Here is a 21999-nt window from a genome sequence, read left to right as displayed (position 1 = left end):
AAACCTGGCACCACCACAACTCTGTGGGTGAGCAGCTCTGAACTACTCCAGCGAGTGACCAGCGCCCCTCCTGAGCACCTTATAACTCCTGACAACTTAGTCAAAAGGGGACAAGAGACAGATGCTTCTCAACCCCTGCAGGCCAAGTGGTTCTTCCGTGCTCAGGGACCAGCCCAAAGGAGACAGGCAGGAGCTATATGGACCCTGGAGGTCCTGTCCCACAAGTGCAGTCCAAGGAGTGCATGGAAGATCAATATTTCACCCTGGGACCGTTCCTAGGATGTGAACTCACACTGAGTCATTAGTGCAGCCAAATGGCTCAGCTTGGCCCCATGGCAGCCAGGAGGAAGTTCTACCACTCACACATGAAACTCTGAAGCCTCTGTAGGAACAGAGGGCCTGAGGGGACTGCCTAGAAGTACCAGTGGCAGTGCGTGAGCTTCCCCAAGCATTTGGCAGAATGAAGGGAAAGGCTGAGGGATGCTTTGTCTGTATGATGCTGCATCAGGGGATGGTATCAGGTACTCTGGAGATGCTTGTGATGCAGTTCTCAAACTCTCTCCTCTTTCAGCTTAAGGCCATCCACCCTTGTCCTATCACTGTTTGCTCTTGCAAAAAGTCCCTCTCCAGCCTTCCTGTAGGCCCCCTGAAGGCACTGGAATTCTCCCTGTTGCTCTGCACAACGGTGGATCCCTGCAGGAAACATCACACACCATCTCTGCAGCACATCCAGGAAGTCTGGAAATCACCAGGTCACCTGAGAACCTCTGTGTCACAGCCACACCACTGGTTTGGCCACATCAACCCAAAACCTGAAGTGTCAAGCTCCCAACATGCTCCCGAAACAACGTGTGAAACACCGTTTGTGATTCAGCACCACTGGGCCACACAGGAGAGTTGGAGATGTTCATGTACAAGAAATTATTTCACATTACCAAGCTTTGCTCGTCCCTCCAATTAATTCAAGATTTAATACTTAGAGCTGAATATGGATAAGCAGCAAACATCCGTTACCAGCAAACTGGATGAACTGCTTTCTCATCAGAGACATCTCCACGTCCTTCAGGTGCCCTGCCCAGTGTAGACACAAGCACGGTTGTGTCTGCCCTGTGGAACCGGCCTGCAGGAGCGCTGAGGAGGCTCTATCAGATATCAGAAAAGCTCTTGGGCTGGACCCCACCCCAGGCCATCCCTGGGCTGGCTTCAAAACGAATCCAAAACAAACAACATTGGAAAGGACAGTTAGTGAAACTACAGAATTTTGCTGTGGAACTGAAACCTAATGTGAAGATGACCTCCAGTAGCTGGTGGATTTAGGTGCTTCTGATAAAATTTAGAAAGCTAAAGCTGGAGTGGGGGAAGTTTTGGTCTTTATCTCTGCTATGGCAAGAGAAGCAGACACAGACCATTGCAGCCAAACGTTGTTTTAACTTTCAGTTAAACTACATCTTCCATGTGATAAAACATATGGGTGTGGTACTTGGAGATGTGTCTTAGTGGTTGCCTTGGTAGTGCTGGGGGAACAGTTGGACCCAATGATTTCAGAGGGCTTTTCCATCACAAACAATTCTATGATGCTGGAGTGCTTCTAGGGCTGGATCCCTGGGAAAGATGAGTAGAACACAGGAATTCCAGGAGCAAAAAACAGCAGCACTTTGGAAAACACACTTGATCCCACCAAAGCCAGAGAGGAGGATTTATTTCCCCAGGAAACTAAAGTAATTATTTTCATCAAGGTTGGATAATCCATGAGCAACAACTCCAGATCTCAGAAAAGGAAACAGAAAGACATCTCTAGCAAGAGCACACACCCTGCCCAGTTTACCCCTTGCTCAGCACATCTCAGACGGGACAAGCAACTCCGTTTTCCTCAGGCAGGCCCAGAGTTCCACCACGCATTTTCTGGCTTGTGAAATAAGATGTTACCGGTTACGAGCTCCTACGCCTCCATCCCTCCCCCTCTCCCCATCTGGATGAGGTCTCCTCAGGGAGAAGGATGAAAAGGTCACGCCTGACAGTCTGCAAACACTAAACATCCTCTCTCAGCTGAAAGCCTCTCGCAAACAGGAATTCAGAGCAATGATGGATGAGTGAACCAAGCGCTTGAGAACCTCTTTATTAGGGCCAAGTCTACCAGCAGAGCCCAGCTCTCAGCACATGGGATCACACACAGATCTCACACTGTCGTTACTATGTATTTAAAACAACAGCAGTAAATATGGCAACAAATATGGCCTTGGAGGACTAGCAAAGCACTCAGATTTGGAGGAGGAGAGGCAGAAGAATGAAGACCAGACTGCAACCTGAATTCAGTCACATTAATATTTAAAGGCTGCTCAGAACACCAGGACGATTTCCTGCCACGATTCAAACTTCTTCATAACGATTTCCCTTCCTACCTTTCCACCCACTCAGCAAGATTGCTCGTCAAAGTTACTTCCATTTGAACAGAGCTGCTTGAAGATACTTTCCTAATGGTGACTCAGCCCAATTCCAGGATTCATTTCACTACAATACAGTTGGAGACACAGGAACAGTTATTCAATGAAAGACACAAGGCTTGAAAGGAAATCACTTGAAGCACAGTTAGCTAAATAAAAACCAACAGCTCTGTGTCCTACACACTTCCAAACACTTAGACCCAAGATCTAAGTCACAACCTCACCTCCATCAATAAAACCGCAGTGTTACAGCTACAAACCAGCTTCTAGATGGTGTTGAATCATAGAATGATTTGGGTTGGAAAGGACCTTAAAGCTCATCTCATTCCACCCTGTCCAGCCTGGCCTTGGACATTTCCAGGTAGCACTGGAAGGCAGCTGCTCTTGGTGTTGAGATCAGTAGCACAATGCAGTGTGAAGGAAGCTTTAATCACTTTACCACTTCCTCGTTATGGCCCAGACATTGCTCAGAGCCTCCTGGTTTCCTGCCTTCAGTCTGAGAGCAGCCATAGGATAGGACAAGTAAATGAGAGACTGGTGTGAAGAAGTCAAAGCCACCCTTGTTCCTACCCTTCCAAGGAGAAGTTCACTTCCCTTGCACTCAAAACTTCCTTTGATCTCCTTGAGTTACTTTGGAGACCCTTCCAGGATATGAATGAGAGTTGTCCAACTCTTGGTTTGTGGCATGATTTCAGAAATCTGTCCAGTCTGAAATTGTGAATGAATCCCCTCTACTTCAAATCAAAGCAAGCAGATCTAGTCTGGATCTGTGTGTGGTTTTGATCCATGAAAAAGTCAATACATGCCAGAAATCAAACTGCAAATGCCTGGCAGATGGAGCAACACCCCAACAAGTAGCCCTACAAATCCTTTTTTTCTTCTTTTAAGAAGAAGCCTTCAAGAAAGCCCCATTTTCTGTTAGGATGGGTGATGTCACCCTGCTGTCTACAGACATAGGACCTCAATTCCTCAAAGCAGCTCCAAGATCATTGCTTTAGGATAAGGCATATGCCTTATCACTGGGTTTTCCAACACCCACCCCATGTGCCTGTGTAATACGCCTGGTGAGTCTCCTGATCTGGAGGGCACTTTCCAGACAAGATCTGCTACTTCCCACATGACTTCAAAGTCAAAATCCTCCAGGACTCTCAAATGACATGTTATAACATACGGATATGAGCTCATCAGCTTCCACCCTCAGACTGTGTAAAAAGCAGAGCCTTCAGCAGCAGAAAACTTTGCTGGCTTTACCACAGATCGGGATAAAGGGCTCATCCTCTGGAAAAGGGACAGCAGGGAACAAGGGTGCAGGGTGCAGGGAATGAGGAACATGTGGAAACCAGGACATATATGATGTGTTCACTCATGTTCTCAGCATCTGCCAACTCATTTTATGAGCTTACACCCCTAAATTTAGAGGAACAAGCTGGGTTTGCATCCTCTGCCTCACTATAACAGGAACAGCTTTCGAGGTGTCACCGCTCTGCCTTTACTAAAACACAATTAGTAAACCCTTTGTTGACAGCTCCGCTCTCTTCTACAAGGACACAATTCACTGGCTTCAGGTCCCTTCACGCCTTCTCATCCCTTTCACGACGGTCCATTTCTTATTCTGCTTCTGTCCTTCCAACTGGTCCTTAACAAAATTTTCTTTTTCCAAAACCATCCTGTTACTCACTCCTGGCAAAGTCGCTGTTCTACTAATGAGAAAATAAAAGTTATGAGATCTGCCCTGCTCCTGAGGAGAAAAATGAACAGATATCCTATCTTAGAGTCACAGAATCATCAAGGTTGGGAAAGCCCTCTAAGAGTCCAACAGTTAACCCAGCATTGCCATGGTCACCATTTACCCATGTCCCCAGTGCCACATCCACATGGTTTTTGAACACTTCCAGGTATGGTGGCTCCACTACTGCTCTGGGCAGTCTATTCCAAAGCTTAACAATGCCTTCCACGAAGAAAATTTCCCCAATATCCAACCTAAACCTCCCCTGGCACAACTTGAGGTTGTTTCTCCTCATCCCGTCCTTGTTCCCCGGGAGCAGAGCCTGACCCCCATCTGCCTCCATGCTCCTGTCAGGGAGTTGGAGAGAGAAAGAAGGTCCCCCTGAGTCTCCTTTTCTCCAGGTTGAGCCCCCCCAGCTCCCTCAGCTGCTCCTGGTGCTCCAGCCCCTTCCCTGGCTCTGTTGCCTTCTCTGGACACACTCCAGCCCCTCAATGTCTCTTGTCATGAGGGGCCCAGAACTGACCCCAGGATTCGAGGTGGGGCCTCAGCAGTGCCCAGCACAGGGGGACAGGCACTGCCCTAGGCCTGTGGCCCCACTACTGCTGGTATAAGTCAGGATGTTGCTGGCCTTTTTGGCCACCTGAGCACATGTTCAGCAGCTGTCATCAGCACTCCCAGGTCCTTTCCTGCTGGGCCATTTTCCAGCCACTTATCTCCAAGCCTGGAGCATTCCATGGGGTTGTTGCAACCCAAGGACAGAACCTGGCACTTGGCCTTGTCGAACCTCATCAGACTGACCTTGGCCCAGCAATCCACCCTGTCCAGATCCCTCTGCAGAACCTTCCTGCCCTCCAGCAGATTGACACACTTGGTCTGACCTGGAAGAGGACTCTGCTCTTGTGCCTGGCTATTACACAAGCCAAGGAAGGGAGGATTCAAGGCTGAATGCTTTCTCAACTTAGTCACAAGAAATATCTTTTTGGGGGTTTTTTTGGCCTTTTTCTCTCCCACTCAAGAGATTTTTGGTTATGTGGAGGGTTTTCTACCAGGAGATGCATTTCAACTACCCGCCTGTACCCCAGTAGCACCTCCACACAGAGGAGATCAGCATTTATCTGTGCTTCTCCAACCAGCACTAGACTGACCTGGTTTCAGTGTCCTCAATGTTGTGCAAAACAACAGAAAAACTGAAAAAGTAGGTCAAAATTCTCTGTTGCAGTTTCAAGCTGGGAACAGCACTGACAAAGCTGGTTGCAGACTATGGCGAGCAGGTGCACGTCACGTCAGATGCCCCACACTTGGGAGATTCCTCCCAGCCTTGAAAGCTGCAGATGCCTTCCAAACATTACAAATTGCTTCTGTTGAATCATTTGACCCAACAATTTAATCTTCAGCTTGTGCAGTTAGTTTTGTTTAGTGCTTCACAGGCGGACAACAAGGAGGCACACAAACAGTATTTAAGTCTAAATTGCTGGGAAGAGAGAAAGATGAACAACTGTGGATCACTACACTCATTCCTGACTCATGAATGCCCAGGACTGTCAAGCTGACATCCCCCAATTACAGTTTTTATGGACAGGGATGAACCCAAACAAACTCATACTCTTTTCCATCTGAGGGAAGTGAACTTTGCTGAGGTCTTTTCCTCGAAGACATTGTGAATGTGCTAAAACACATTAATTGTATAATCCTCAAATAAATACGATGGCAAGTTCTTTTTCCAAGTGGGTCTTGGTTGATTGTTTCACCAAGAGCAATCTAAGCATTCATTCTCTAAGTTCATTCCTGAACTTTGCTCTCAATCCCCTCCATGCAAGCTCAGCAGGGAAACAGAAATTTACTTGGTAATTTAGTTCTTCCACACAAGGAGAGTCAAAACAAAGCATAAAGCATTTTCCAGGGAAGTGGTTTGTGTGACTGAGCTCAATCCATCGACTTCTCTTCCCCAGTTGAGTCCCAGCCAAGTACATGCCAGCAGCCACAGATGCATACTCCTATAGATGTAACAAAGCACTAGAGACCATAATCTGACAGAAAAAGAGGGTTAGTGCTGTTTATGAAGAGGTGGATTATGCTGGAGCAGCTAAGGAACAGTTGAATGCTTGAACAAAACAAAAAAATCCCCTAATGAAACCTGAGCTCTGCATATTTTCGGGATTTTTTTAGGCTGGGCAGAAAAAACACTGAAAAGCAACTGCCAGATCAGCTCCCCTCTATCTTCTGAGGCTTGAGCACAACATCAGACACCATCCCTCTGCAGAAAAGCCTGTCAGAGAGCCAAACCCCTGCTGTCAGCAGCACCAACCAATGCAGGTGCTCGGCCCACACACTGAGCCCACCCAGCACCAGACCCAGAGCCCTCAGCACCCTGGGGTCCTGCAGCCCCTGCCATGGGAGGGAACCCTCACACCAACAGCAGTTTTGAGATCTACCTCCTGATTTTACAGCAACCGACTCCAGCTTTACAATCCAGCGTTCAGAACTGTAAAGGTCAGAAAAGACCACCGAGATCGTCAAGTCCAATCTCTGAAAGGTTTCTCAAAGAGCCTGGTGGTCAGGATCCCAGCTCTGCTCACAAAACAGGCTGTGTGAAGCCATGTAAGATCAGTTTCCAGCAGAAACAGACACTTATGGGGATGCTACAGAGAAAATGAGGAAAAAAATGGCAGCAGCAAAGGGTCTGCAAGAGACCCAGGATGAGAACCCTGCAGACATTCTCTTCTCTGATATCCAGGCATCTCATAGACCTGTATTTTTATTTTCATCTTCAAATACCAGGTTGCTTAACAGTAAAAAGAGAGGTGCAGACGTGCCTACACCATCCCCTTCCTTTCAGATAACGGATTTGAAGAAGAAAGGGGAAAAGATGACTTCTAGACAGCCATGTACATCCATTATCAAGGAATGACCCATGCCAGGAGGGTTCAGGTGCATCCATGGTGGCTGATGGATGTAGTTTGCTGGTGTCAACGATGATGAGTAAGTCCTTTCCAAGACCACCACAGCAGCCCAGGCTCTGGAGCAGCCTTGGATCACTGGCAGCAAAAGTGATTTTGCAGATTTACAGCCTAATGTAACACAGGTGCACCTCAATCATCCACGAGTGTTTTATCTGCACATTGCCTGGCAAGGAAAAGCAGCCTGGAGGATGAACTGCAGACAGGCTCCAAGAGCTTGAAAAGACTGGTGAATTTGGCAGTGAAACACAAAAAAAGCCCAAAAAACCTTTGCAGCATCCAAACCATGAAGTGCTTTTTTTCTGCTTTCAGAAAGGAACGCAAGTATCAAGTTCAGAGCCAATGCAGCTCTCACGGTGTGTGGGGCAAGGAAAAGCCTCTTACTAGAAGAAAAGCCCTTGTGAAGTTGAGGAGATGAGATCAAAGGAAACCAAAGACCCCTTGATGGCAAGGGTGGGTAGAAGCTTTGCTAGTGGAACTCAGCTTGAGAGGACAGGCAGCCCTGAGGTGCTGAGAGGCAGCTGGCCGTGTAGCCAGGGGAGCCCAGCATTCAGGAGGTAGTGCTTCCCCTGTGGAAGGACACATTTGTGTCAAGTGCCACCCAGTATCCATAAAAAGTGTCATTACAGAACAGCAGTGAGGGGGTATTCAGATGGAGCCTCTCTATATCCCAGCTTGAGAAGAGTTCCAGGTCCCCAGGCTTGGCTTGGGGTTGCCAGATGGGAACAGTTTGCCTCCTTTCTGTCCCACCAATACCCAGGGCACCTCAAAAAGCTGAAGACAATCAAGGAGAATGGTTTCTTTGTTACCTCAGAGCAGGAGGACACCAAACCTCCGCCAAGTCTCATACCAGCTCCTAAAATGAGCTTCAGACACCACAGGCAAGATTCAGGATGACCCATTAGATGCTCAGCATTTGCACCTAATGGCTCAGGAGATAGGAGAACATCTGACCTCTCGCAGCACTGAGCCCTAAACACAGGAGTAAGGGCTCTCTCAGTGTCCAAGGGTCACTACAAAGCAGCAAAGCCTTGGAGAAAATTCCACTTCCATGCAACAGGAGTGAAGTTATGAAGCTGCATCAGAACAAGGTGCCTTCAGAAAAGGAATTTCATGCAAGTACCTAATTTGGTGCAAGGGTTTGGGCATCGAGTGCCAAAGGAAGATTCAGCCCAGCTCAGGTGTGTCCTGCAAGGATGAACAGCAGCCATCTGCCAAAGGACAACAGGCTGTAAGAGATGTCCGTGTTCTTCTGTGATGCTGAGTATGACCCCACAAGAACTCAAGCAGCTATTCTTCACCACCACACAGCCTCATACAAAGAGAGGATGAAAAGAGAAACCCAGAAGAAGGGAACATGTCCCCAAACAGTTTAGGTGGGTAGAAGTCACAGGTACACTCTGTGCAGCTAAACTTTAAGACCTGACCTGGCGGGCAAAGCCCAAACACCCCACAACAAGTGGGGAGGAGGAGAACTCTGCAAAGTCTGCGTCACTCCATCCCACAGACTCTCGACATTGCCCAACAGACTTGATTCCGTGTTGCTCATCACCAGAAACTCCTCCTAAGAGCTGGGGAACGAACTGGAAACACAGTGATGTAAGAGATGGTGAGCTGGAACGGCAGCATCTCTTAAAAAAATAGTAATGGTGATGCCAAAAGGAGAGAGATGGAGTGTACTAAGGGGAAACACAAGAAGAGTTGATACTTCATTATTTAATGTATATGTATTTTCATTTTAATACCTGAACTTCACCTTCTCCTTATGTGAAGATACTGCCTTTTCCAGCAGCCATGGAGAGAGGATCAGACCACGCTGTCACCTCATATAATGAGACATTTGGCAGGAATTCAACTGACATCACCTACATATTTTGTTTGCAACTAAACCATGTCTTGAAAAAGAAACTACATACCTAAGACCTGCCAGGGGAGAGAAACCTGCCCCAGCCTTTAATGTGCTGTTTATTTGGAGGCAAATTGCTGTTGGACAGGGGTGACTGACCTCTGCACCTGGTTAAAAGGTTTAAAGCACAAGGGAGCTGAAAAGGTAAGAACCAAGATTCCTGAGTAATAAATCCTGCTCGTTTGGGCTTAATAAATATGTTGCTTCAGACTCTGCAAACAAATCTTACCTGTGCTGCCAGCGCCCTGCTCCCCTGCCAGCACCTTCTTCTCTCCCATCTCTGTTTCTGGTAGAGGAAGGTTTTGATTGGGATAGATCATTTCCATTAAAAACTGACAGAGATTGATATTTAAGGTACTGTTACACTCAAAGCCTGGAACCTTCTGCAGCAATTTGTCTTCCCTTCCTGCTATGGGATTATAAAAACTCCATGAAGTCAACACTGCAGCCCCACAACAAACTGCCTGAAAAAACCCTCCTATCCCACAGGGCAGCATCCTCACAGCACATAAAGAACCACCCCTTCCTTTTTCTCTGAGATTTAGGATTCCTTTGTTCAGATCTCCCAGCTCTGCGTCCTGATGAAGCAGTTCAGCTGTCAGAAGAGATGGATCCGGATTGCCACATGATTGAAAGATGCCAGGAATTACCCGCAGAACAAGTAAAATACCCACTGGAGAAGCACAACTCCCTTGCAGGAGGGCCAGAAGACGTTTAGATCCTGCATCCTGCCTTTTAAAATTTCATTTATTTTATTTTTCTTCATTTATTTCTAAACAAAGCAAAGGTTGCTCTGTTTGCTGGCAGAGGAGCTGCCTCCTCCCCAGTGCAAGGTCCAGCCTCGGTTACTGGTTTCATTCTGTGCCTGCCATGGCTACACCCACACAAACCTCATCCATAAAAACCTGCACTTCCTCGGCAGAGCAATCAGGCATCCTAATCCCCAGATACACAGTCAGACAGTTGCGTTTGTTCACAGAAAGTAAATGTTTGTGCCGAGTTCCTTCCTCAATCTGGCAAGGAAGTGCCCGGAGCACCCGCCCGCAGGGGGAAGCCAAGCAGAAGCCATTGATACTCCAGAGAGCAGCTACACGGCTTTAAAAAAATATAATAATTGAAGGTTTCTGTGGTTGGTTGGTTTTCTGGGGTTTTTCTTCTGCAAATCTCAAGGTAGGAAGTTGTCAGCGACTTAAAAGCCTCTGCAGGCTGGATGGGTGTTTTAGCTTCTTTCACCCTCCAATACCTGTCATTTTTCTCCATGTGATTCTCAGGTGTATATTCTTTCTATAATCACCCTGAGATGAGGTCCATGCACTAGGACAGGTGAGGCAGCATCAGGGGAAGCAGCCACTCCACATCAGCAGCCCTGTGAAACCACTCAGGACACCAGGGCACGTCTGGGTGGCACGAGCAGCATCAGAGATGGCAACAAACACTGGTTTCTCATAGTGACAGTCTGGAGAAGCTCCAGAGGTGTTTTCTGCCTGTACTCATCCAGCCTTCATGCACCATCAAGCTCAAGCTTCCCCCCTTAAGCTCCCAGTGATGGGGTAAACTTAAATTTGTGAAGGTGCAGCCTGGTTACGAGACATCACCATCCTTTCCTCGTTCACACTCTTCTGAACACAGGTTGACAAACAGGGATGCTCAGACATCACCTGCCTTTGCACCACGTGATGGAGAATACGCCCAAGAGGGCGTTAATGCCTGCAAGGACATCTGGCAATCCCAAAAATCCTTTCATGTCAAGAAAAACAGCATGAAGCTGTGTCAGGGGAGGGTTAGGTTGGATGGAAAAGGTTCTTCCCTCAGAGGGTAGCTGGGCACTGAACAGGTTCCCTAGGGGGGTAGTCACAGCCCCAAGGCTGCCAGAGCTCAAGGAGGGTTTGGGTAATGCTCTCAGGGACATGGGTGGGACTGTTGCGGTGTCCTGGGCAGGGCCAAGAGTTAGACTGGATGATCCTTGTGAGTTCCTTCCAACTCAGAATATTTTATGATCTATGATATTTCAAGCCACAAAACTAACTCCAAAGCCATATCCAGCTTCCACAGGACATTTATTTTCATTATCAAAGCCAGATATTCACCAATGCTGCTGTACCAAGGCCATGGCAGCAGATTTAATTCACACCAACCTCTGTCACCACCACTGATAACGCTTTATCTGCACCTCAGCACTGTCCCACCACCTGATGCTCATCCCTCAGGTCAATAAGGCACCTAGGTAGTGAGCAAACACTTCAGCCACCTTTCTCTGCCAGGTCACCTCACCGTTTTGGTTACTTCCATTCAGATTTGAACTCCCCAGTGCCAGAAGAGGATTCCCACTGAAGCTCTTCAACACCCTGAAGGACGATTCTTGATTCTCAAACCATGGCACGTCCAGCTCCGAGCAAGGATGGCGCGTGGCAGGAACAGGCAGTGCTGACACATGTTCAAGCTCATGATGCATCTGATGGAGCAACGTCAGCTTAAGGAAACGGCCTTCAAACCAGCAGGAAAAGAAGCTGAAGAGATGTCTTAGTTTCGGAGAGGTAATTTTACGTGACAGCTTTTCCCGCTTCCCTCCTTTCCCTCGTGTTGAGGACTTTGCACAGGTCACGGCCTCGCTCCTCTGTTTGCTGTAAACTCCAGACGTGCCCATGTAAAGGGAATATTGCACCAAAACAAACAAATTTGCCACCCACTTGTGGTCCAGAGATCTATTAGGAAGGAAGGGCAATGCACATACCACTAAAACTATAAATACCCTGGTATGGACAAGAGTGAAGTCCTGTGGTTAACAACACCCAGGATTTTCCTCCATTCCCCAAGGAATTACTTATGTGTTGGCACTCTCCTGTTTCAGAAATTTCTAACTTATTCATGTGTTTCACAGGCTGGCTTGGGTTGGAGGGGGCCTTAAAGACCACCTCATTCCACCCTCTGCCATAGGCAGGGACACCCTCCACCAGATCAAGTTGCTCCAAGCCCCGTCCAACCTGGCCTTCAACACTTCCAGGGATGGGGCAGCCACAGCTTATCTGGCCAACGTGGGCCAAGGCCTCACCACCCTTACACCCAACATTTTTTTTCCAGTATCCCATCTACCCCTGCCCTCTGGCAGTGGAAAGCACTGTCACCCAGGCCCTTGTCCAAAGTCTGTCATCCAGATCTCCTGGAGCCCCTTTAGGCACTGGAAGGGGCTCTAAGATCTCCCTGGAGCCTTTTCATCTCTAGGAGAACACCCCAGCTCTCCCAGCCTGTCTCCAGAGCAGCTCCACCTCCTTGTGCTGTTGGACCCCAGAGCTGGAGGCAGCACTGCAGGTGGGGTCTCTCCAGAGCAGGGCGAGGGGCAGAATCCCCCCCTCTCCTGTAGCCCACGCTGTGGGATCAGCCCAGGGTTTATGGGTCCCAGTGCACACAGCCAGGGTGTGTTGAGCTTCTCATCAACCAACCCCCAGGTTCCTCTCCCCAGGGCTGCTCTCCAACCATTCTTCCTCAGCCTCTGCTTGTGCTGGGATTGCCCCGGCCCAGGGGCAGGACCTTGCCCTCGGCTATGCTGTGTTCCACGAGGTTTGCACAGCCCCACCTCTCCAGCCTATCCAGGTCCCTCTGGATGCCATCTCTTCCCTCCTCTGTGCCTACCACACCGCAGAGTTGGCATCAATCCCATTTGACAAAGAATTCAAAACCAAATTTCTCCACTGATGCTAAAGCCAAAGGAGACCTATCCACATGTGTTCCCTTACTGGGGAAAACAATGAAGCACCAGCTCAGTTATGCAGTGTAACACAGAGGAATCCACATGGGAGAGGAGTCACTCATCCCTGTCCACAAGAAAAACTTCACAGCTTGGGTCTTATTAGATATTGGATTACCCAAACACTGCAACCACATTTCCTAAGCTGTCCTTGAAGTCATTTATTCTGGCAGTACAGCAACAGAAGCTGTAGGAAGGAAGTGCAGCTCCGTGCTACCGTATTTCCCATCCTAGAATGACTTAAAAATCAGTGACACTGTAGAGAGAAGCCTAAAGGTTTCTCAAGAACTAAAAGTACTGTGAGATAAGACAACTTGGATGAGTTTGGTGCAGACAGATTAGCAAACACCTGATGGATTCCTTGGATTAGAGAAACCAAAGCCAGTGCCCAGTAAGGAAACAAACAGTGAGCAAGGAGTGACAATCAGAGGATTCCCTGGTCCTTGAAGCTGGAAGAGAAAGCTGTTTGTTCTACCCTCTCACATTCATTTAGACTTCAGAGTTTTTATCTCTTAAAACAAAGCAGAAATGCCACACGGGTACTTGCAGAGATCTGTAGCCAAGGAAAGCACATCCTGATGATAATATTCCTCTGTCCGGCAACACATGGCCTTGGACTAATCCCAACTGGCAGATTCTTTCATGTCGAGCTGTAGCACTTATTTCACAAGCACCAATCTCACTGAGCAGAGAGACAAGAGCTTTTCCCATCCTATTAGTTTTAATATCAAGTAAAACAAGAAGTGGAGGTTTGGTCCCATGCAGGAACTTGCCTCCTAACCATGGGAGAAATCAGAGATGCCACTAAGCCTCTTTCTGTCCTCTGAAAGACACCAACCTCCAATCCAAATCCTTCTCCACCACCATATCTTCACTTAAATACAGGTTGAGTCTCTAAGAATCCCTTGCTGGAACCCTGCCTCCGTCAACCACAAATCCCTTTTAGGTATTACCTTAAACTCTATTTCCAAGATTAATTACTCCATTACAGCGCCTGTTCCCCTTCCATGCCAATAACATAACCTTGAGAAAGCTGGAAAAACAAGCCCAATTCTTCTGCCTACAAGGCAATTCTTCCACAAGGAAAGACAGCACCTCTCAATTGCATCTCTACACAACAGCCTGGTGCATCAAACATCATCTTTTGTGGTTGCAAATCCCAAAATGGCTCCGTGTTCAGCCACAAAATACCCCTCTGAATCACACCGCACATGGAAGAAAATTCAGGCTATTTCTAGCTGAGTCTCCTCAGTCAGACTGTAAAAACTGGCACAAGGACATTTAAGATTTTTTAGGAGAAATTCATGCCCTGAGATTGCAGGTGTGAGGGGCAATCACATTTGATGCAACACCCCATCTTGGGTGGCCAGCAGCAACATCCAGCCAAGACCACAGGAGCACGGGAAATGCACAGTGATGCTCTGTGTCAGAGCAAAGGACTCAGAGACCGTTTCATGACCTGTGATATCATCAGTGCAATGGTGCTGGACTGTTTTTCCCCATTTGACTGCACTTCTGCTTCTGTGAGAATCTGTGCAGCCTCCTGGTCCCTGCAGCTAATAGAATGGAGCTCTGCAGCTTTGTGTCACATGGGGCAGCTCATCTCCTCCTCGAACCTGTGACCTTCAGAGCTCATTTGAGGTTAACCACCATTCTTGTTCACAGCAGCAGCACTCTGTCCCCTAAGACAGCATCCCAGAAAAAGCAAAACTTGATACAATTTCAGCCAACTTGGACATCTACATCAAAAAGGTCTTTTTTACCTATTTTCCATTTCCATCGATAGGTGAGAGCACAAGAACGGGAAAGATATTGTTTTGTCACAGAAACTGCCCAGATTTGATTCTCATTCACCTGGAGAAGAAAGTTTAGGAGAGAAGGAAACTGAGGGCCATCTGACATCTGTCATCTGTTATAGAAAATGTTAAAAATTGGACATCCCAGCACCTCAAGACAATATTAAAATGGAAAATAAACTCCTAACCATGGTGATCTGGCCACTATTCTTCTGCAAACCTGTGCTGCTGTTTGAGGAAGGGATGACAACCACCATGTATTTGCCTGTAGAAATCGCTCACCATCACCTGCCAGTTGGCCAGGAAGCAGGTCAGATAGTCCCTGTCTGCAGTTGATTTCTTCCCCAGGGCACACGTGCAAATGCTGCACAGCACAACCTGAGACCTCTCACACCAAAGGATTTCTGACAGGAAACAGAAGATGCCACTTCCAGGAGACAGCACTTCTGGTGGCCCTTGAAATGCTACCAAAGACACATGACAATGCCCACGTATTCTCTGACCTCCCTTACACACTTGCATGCTGAGAAATCAAAGGATCATGAAGATTTTATAGCCCTTTCCAGGAATCATTCCCTGGATTACTGTGGTAAGTGCATATTAGCATTGGGGTTTGGTTGTTTTAAGGAAAGGTCAGTTATACTGCATGACAGTTTTCCCAGTTCAGGTTCACATATAAGAAAGTAGCAAATACCTGAATCTTTGTGGCAATCAGATACAAACTAAAGCAATTAAGCTTTAGTTTTCATGCTGGTGGTTTTTTTGTTTCCCAGGAAGCATCACTGAGACCAAGCATCCATGTACAGCTCAAAACCAGCTTTCCCAGCTCTGTTTAAACAACAGAGTTTGGGTGTGAGTCAAAGCTCCATATGTACAGTGCTTCAGAGACTCCTGGAATTATGGAATGGTTTGGGTTGGAAGGGACCTGAAAGCTCATCTTTTTCCCCTGCCATGGGCATAGATGCCACTCGTTAGGTCAGGTTGCTTCTGTATTTGACCTGACAGTCGCTCAGATACACAGGAACATGTTCAATATTCGATCACCTGCAAGTGCTGATGGGAAAGGAGTTCAAGATGCCACTTCAAGTACCAATCTCACATCCTACTACAAAAAAAGGACATTCAAGTTACCTCCTGCTTAAGTGATACCAAAATTTTGTGGTAGGCATCTAGAACTTCTGAAAAAAACACTAAAACGAAGTCTAACACGTACCAAAATCCCTATGGATCATGATGGTTGCAGCATCCACACTCTGTCCTGAAGCATTTCCAGCACTGGGAAAGTCTTATTTCCAGCAGAAACACCTTTAACCTAAACCAGCAGACACTTTGACCTCCGAAACCTTGAAACCAAACTCTGCAGAGTTGAACTTCTCTACCCAATCCATAGTTCTTGGGTACAGAGCTGTCACCAGTACCTCCAGTTAAAGACCAATGCATTTCCTCTTGAAGATTATCTGTCCAATACACACCTCCAGGTCCGAACCGCACAACAAGGGGAGGCACAATGGAAGCAAGATATTCTTGTGGGGAAGGGAAATGGCACAGCTCTGCTTTGATTTATCTGGTCTCTGCAGATATGGACAAGAAAACAACAGACCCAAAAATCCAGGTCTCGGATCATTCAACCCCAGCAGAGGAGTCTCTGTGCAGTTTTGTCCCATGCAGAGTGCTCCTGGAAGGACAGTGCTACACAAACCCCCAAAATAGGGATGTTTCAGAGACAAGACCTGCTGGGACCTCCTCACAGTGCCCACGAGGACCACTCACCCCAAGTCCACCAGTAAAACATTCGGACACTCTTTTTCCCCAGCTGAAAAACTCAGGTAGGAGTTGGTTTCCCATGGAAATATGAAATAGAGCCAGTCTAGCAAAACTAACAAGGACTGATCACAGAAGACCTAGAGATCCATGGCAGGATCCCCACGTTGGCATATCCACCAGACAGACTTAACCCAAACAGTGCTAATTGCCCCAGGAATGCTAATTCTCCTAAGACAGCCTGATCCCAACCCCCCACTCCCAACAGTGCATTTATGGAAAACCATGGAAAAGGCCTCATAGTGTACCACAAAAATCAGGATCCATCGTTGCACGAATGGAACTGCCAGGCTTGCAGTGGGATTTCAGCAAGGAAATGGAAATCATGCTGACACACAATTGTTCCGCCCCCCCGTTCGCCTTCACACATTTCTCACAGGTCAATTTTAAAGAATTAAGTCTTGTTCAGTGAAACATCTGGTGGCTGTTGCTACAGGAAACCGACTATCTGCAACATTTGAGCAAAAATAATGAGTTACATAAAAGCCAGACTGCTTAAGCAAGGACAAGTGTTTTGCCAGTCTGTGAATCTCAAACCTTACATGAAACATTGTGTTTCATTTTTGGGTCAGAATACAATGAAGTGAACCCGTACACACAACCAAAGGCATAGAGATTCAAGTTTTCTCTAAGTTCATGAGTACATAATCATGCTGTATTGGAATTAACCTTCTAGCCAGCAACTGTCCTAAAGATTTTCTGTAAACAGCAGAGACAGATGAATTACAGCTTAAAAATGGACCAGTTCAGCTCTAGGCACTTTCAGATTTAGTTCAAGCCAGGACAAGTTAAAGAGTTAGAGAAGAGGGTTTTGGTCTTTAACTCTTTGAGTCGGGAGTTCTCCCATACCTCATGGAAGAGTATTTTCCACTAATGCTACAGATCCCCTTTTCCTCAGGGTTTCTCGGCATCTGAAGACCAACACCCACCAGTTGATTCTACACTGGGCTGAACAGGAGGAGTGATTTTGTGGGAGAAGCTGAGCAGGAGCTCTAACACATCACCATCTGCGTCCCCATGACCACCCAGAAGCCTTTAAGATCTTTGATGGGGGCTTTCCATCTCTTGGAGTCCCAGCACAGGAGGGGCAGCACTCCTGAGAACATCTCCAGCAGGCAGCTCTAATATACTGGAATTGCACTTCACATGGTGTACCTTTCTACAAATAGATATTGCTGTTCTTTAGGAGAGCTTCAGCATTTCAATAATCCAGAAGCCTGATGGATGACTAATACAACCAGAAAGCTCCGTGCACAGAAGGATATTTCAGCTTCCACACATCACCAGAGCTGCTCTTGGGATGCAGCCGGAGAACAGCAGAGGCACCTTCGGCTTTCACTGCTTTCCCTGGTTCTGACATGGGCTCTGAGGCTGCAGCTGCTGCTCCTCTTGCTCATTTTTGCAATCCAGGGAAAAAATTTGCTCCTAAAGCCAGATTCCTCGAGCTGGACGTGGCTCATCGAGCACGCTGAGGACACCGTGAGCCAGCTCCTCACACAACTGCAGGAGGGGAAGCACCTGGCACTGGCTCCACTGGAGCTGGGAAGGAGTCAGGCCAATGTACCTCGAGGATCCCAAGGCAGGGAACATGCAGGTGAAGACACAAACAGACAAGTAATGGCAGGAGTCAGGGTGCTGCTCACAAGTGCAAGTCATGGAATGGGAAAACCATATCATATTCTCTAAATATGAAATTAAAATATACAAAAACATAAAAGGAGACAGAAACAGGATAGAAGCTTCACCCAAGTGAAAAAGCACACTACGATCCCAGACCTCATGGAAATAGGTTTATCTGATTCCAAAAAATTTCCCAAGATCCCAGACATTTTACAGGCAGGATATAGAAAAACAAGGCAATGACTTCAGTCAAAAAAGAAACCCTTCACAACATCACAGCAGCAAAGCTTTACACAGCAGGGGTTTATCTTTGAGAAAAAACAATGTGACACAAGGCACAGGCAGAAGACACAGTCTCTGCTGGACTCAGAGAAGATATTAAAGCACTGTACTGCACCAGCCTGAATTGCTCAAATGAAACATTTTTCAACAATTAATGACACTCCTACTACTGCCACCAAAAATAGACAAATTGGTTTTAGGGGATGAAGCTGCAAAAATAATTTGAGATACAATATCAAGCAAAATTGAAACCAGATTTCTCCTCCAGGCTGGAAGCTACTGAGAGCATGAAGCTGTTGTCCATCCATCTGCCCCCTCTCAGCTGAAATTACCAAAAGGCAAGTGCTCATGAAGCTTTCTACAGAGAAAATTCTAACTGGAGATTACAATTTAGAAAGAATTTGTTTTGTCACATCATTTTGGCCAAAAATAGGAACAACATTCCCAAAGGATGGTGCACAATTACAGCCCTAAACAAAACTCTCCAAGGACTTATCAGGATCACTTAGACTGCACAGAAGAAGAGCTCATCACTATATAAATGCTTTTTCAGAAGTCCAGAAAGGGAAACCTAGTGCCAGTTTCAGACTTTATGTACACCCAAAAACTTCTTGTGCCAAGAAGGGACTTGCATTCTCAAAGTCACCCCTCTCACTAAACCACAACACTTGCTGGTTTATGTTCAGGAAATCAAGGGATGTCTCCACGCTGGAGTCAGTCCAACACTCTCACCTACAAACGTTATTCCTTTTGACTTCTGCAGAGGAAAATTTTCAACAACTTCAGTTTTCAGTTTTCTGCTTGTTCCATAGGTCAGTTGCTATTGACTAGGCAACCCAACCCTATTTTACTTGTCACACTGGAACAAACACTAACAGAGCACATCAACTCTCCTCTCAATAACAAACTTAAAGCAGTTTTAGAGAAGCTTCAGTTCACCACAAAAGTCTCCGGACTCTCCCTGACTTTCATCCTGCCCAGTTTCTTTGTTGGAGCTATTTGTCACTGACAAGCAGCATTGCAGTCACCTACTTCTCAGCTCAACATGTGTGTTTCTAAAAATAAAACCAGAGAAAGGAAATCAGGGATGCAAGTTCCCAGAGAAGTTACTTCAGATGAAAAATGCTGAGAAAACTGAGAGGAAAAAAATATTGAAACGGGTATAAGGAGTAAGAATTAAACAAGTTGCATTCAGGTCTTTAACCATCCTTCCACAGGCTTGGCAGGTATTTCACACCCAGTGAGAAGTTACTGGATTTTTAGTGTCTTCCCTTATATACAGAATGGTTTGAGTTGGAAGAGACCTTAAGGTTCATCTCATTCCACTCCCCTGCCATGGGCAGGGACATCATCTGCTAGATCAGGTTGCTCCAATCCCCTTCCAACCTGCCCTTGAACACTTCCAGGGATGGGGCAGCCACAGCCACTCTTGGAAACCTATGCCAGGTTCTTCCCACCCTCATAGGGAAGGATTTCTTCCACATATCTCACCTAAACTTCCCCTCTGTCAGTTTGTATCCATTCCCCCTTGTCCTGTCACTACAGTTCCAGATGAGCAGTCCCTCTCCAGTTTCTCTGTAGCCCCTTCAGATCCTGAAAGGTGCTCTGAGTTCTCCACAAAACCTTCTCTCCAGGCTCAACAGTCCCAGCTCTTCCAGACTGTCTCCATAGGGGAGGTGCCTCTTATCAAATATGGTTGGGTTCGGGTTTTTTAAGGAGGAATATTTGAGTTCCATGCTCAGACACTCCAGAACACCAAAGGCACGTGACACTCACCGCACGATTCGTAACTTCTTAGGCTTGTTACCCAAAATCACAGGGCAGTAAGTGCCGGGGCACGGGAGCAGCGGAGCAGCCAGGCAGGCATATCTGTACTGACCCTGGGGAGGAAGAAAAGACATTTTAGAAGGTCTCCATGCAACAGTTCACACCAGCAACTTCAAATCTTGCTGTATTCTGCTTAAAAAACAAAAAAGGCATTGTTTGTTTTCAGTTGCATGTGGCAGCTCCCAAGTACCAGGGATGAAATGGAGCCAAACACCCCCACTTAGAGGAAAATCATTCTCCTCACCCAATGTCAGGGCAAACTCAGAGCTTTCTGTGCAACAAATAACAGGAATTTTAGTTCAGAAGACAGTGTTTTCTTAAAATACAGATGTTTCTTGCTCTTCAGTAATTTGGGGTTTGCTTTTTGGTAAACTGTGTTTCCCCACCTTGGGAAACAGGTTCCCAAACCTGACCTTCTGTGACGCAGCACCCCTGGGCTGGCTCCATCTCCTGAGATGCTCCAGGCACTTTGGTCAGAAGGAAGCACAAGGGTTTGTCTGAGACTTTTTCTCCTTAGAAATACCCTCCTGAGCACAGGGCCCAAATACCAATTTTTGAGGGGAAGTGTGCCGTAACAGGAGAATGGAAACGACTCCTGGAAAACTCTTCCCAGAGTGACCAAAGTCACGCTGTTCTGTTCCCCACTCAAAACTTGGGCACATTAACATCCTTGTGAAGAAAACACTTGGGCAGTTCTAATAAAAATAAGAATTTTAAAAATTAGCTTTAAGTTCTGAGTAGCTCTGACTGTCAACTATAAAACAAGCTCTGCTAAAACACCACAGGAGACTCCCTGACATGTGGTACTGACATAGGCTACAAGCAATCAGGCTCCCCAGTGCCCAGTGGTCATGCCAAGTCCATGCCTAAGTTGGCAGTTCTATCCTTATGTTCCCAACTATTACAGCAAGGATAGAAGTTTAAGGGCCCATATTAACATCTTAAACCTCTTTCTTGTTAAGCACATGGGGATACTGGAGAGCATTTTTGCTTTCTCTGACATCAAGTGTAGGACAGCCCAGAGCTGCAGTGGCCGCACTGCCCAGTGACATTGCTTTAACTGGATTATGCAGGAATTTGATGTCCACCTCTGCCCTGTACTTTCAGAAGTTCGTGGTCAGTCCAGTCCAAGTCACATCCATGCTCTCCCCATGTCATTCCTGGTTTCTGTCCTCGAGAAGCTTGGAGGATTGCTCAATGGTGGTAGAGCAGAGTTCAAAAGTCTCCAGGAGCTTCCAACAGCTATTATTAATCAATCCTCCTCTGCAATTATCCAGCATCAGCTCCGGAATGAAGCCAACCTCATGGGTGAGGAACACACACCACCACTCCAGCTGTGAGTGACAACCATTCCTCTCAAATGAAAAGGCATCAGGGAGTTGAATGGAGTCCTCAATATTAAGTTTATTACGAAGCATTTAAGGCCAGTTTTTGTTCTACTCAACACTAAAGTCATTCCAAGTTATTTGACCGGGTCAGAGGCTGCAGCAAGGAAGAACCAGCCAAACTTGTACCAAACCAAGACCCACAAGAAAGGAAAACACAAACACCTATGCCCAGGGAAGCAGGGACTGCAGCTTTATTTAGTCACTTGTCATCCACTCCTGGGCAAAGAACAGAAGCATCCAATTACCACGACAGTCCACACATTTAAATGCCGAACATCCTTTCAGTTTTGCCGTCTTGCCACTTTGAACACGCCCCACTTAAACTTAAAAGGAAAAACAAAAACTGTGCATAAAAATTCCAAATGGGCTTCATAGGCCAGAAAGTTACTCAGTTTCTTTACATCAATCCCAACCTCTGGTAAGTGGTGGTGACTCCAAACCAGGAAGCGAAACGGAAAACTCTATTTATAACCCACTCCATGTACAATGATTC

General features: G+C 46.7%; 1 protein-coding gene across 3 annotated transcripts in view; it reads right to left on the bottom strand.

The window, feature by feature from the left end:
- CSNK1G1 (casein kinase 1 gamma 1) overlaps positions 1 to 20174 on the bottom strand; it is an 82037-nt gene extending 61863 nt beyond the window's left edge. For 2 of the 3 annotated variants that reach the window (XM_027657720.1, XM_027657722.1), the window contains exon 1: positions 20068 to 20174. The gene's annotated coding sequence lies outside the window, so the exon portion shown is untranslated. Of the gene's footprint in view, positions 1 to 11301; positions 11421 to 20067 lie in introns of those variants that run through there. The other variant, XM_027657721.1, reaches the window with a different exon arrangement.
- Positions 20175 to 21999: the final 1825 nt, after the last annotated feature.

This window comes from Corapipo altera, unplaced genomic scaffold (genome assembly GCF_003945725.1).
Source record: "Corapipo altera isolate COAL_440 unplaced genomic scaffold, ASM394572v1 308, whole genome shotgun sequence".
In the NCBI taxonomy this organism is placed as follows: Eukaryota; Metazoa; Chordata; class Aves; order Passeriformes; family Pipridae; genus Corapipo; species Corapipo altera.
This window is presented reverse-complemented; position numbering and strand designations above follow the sequence as displayed.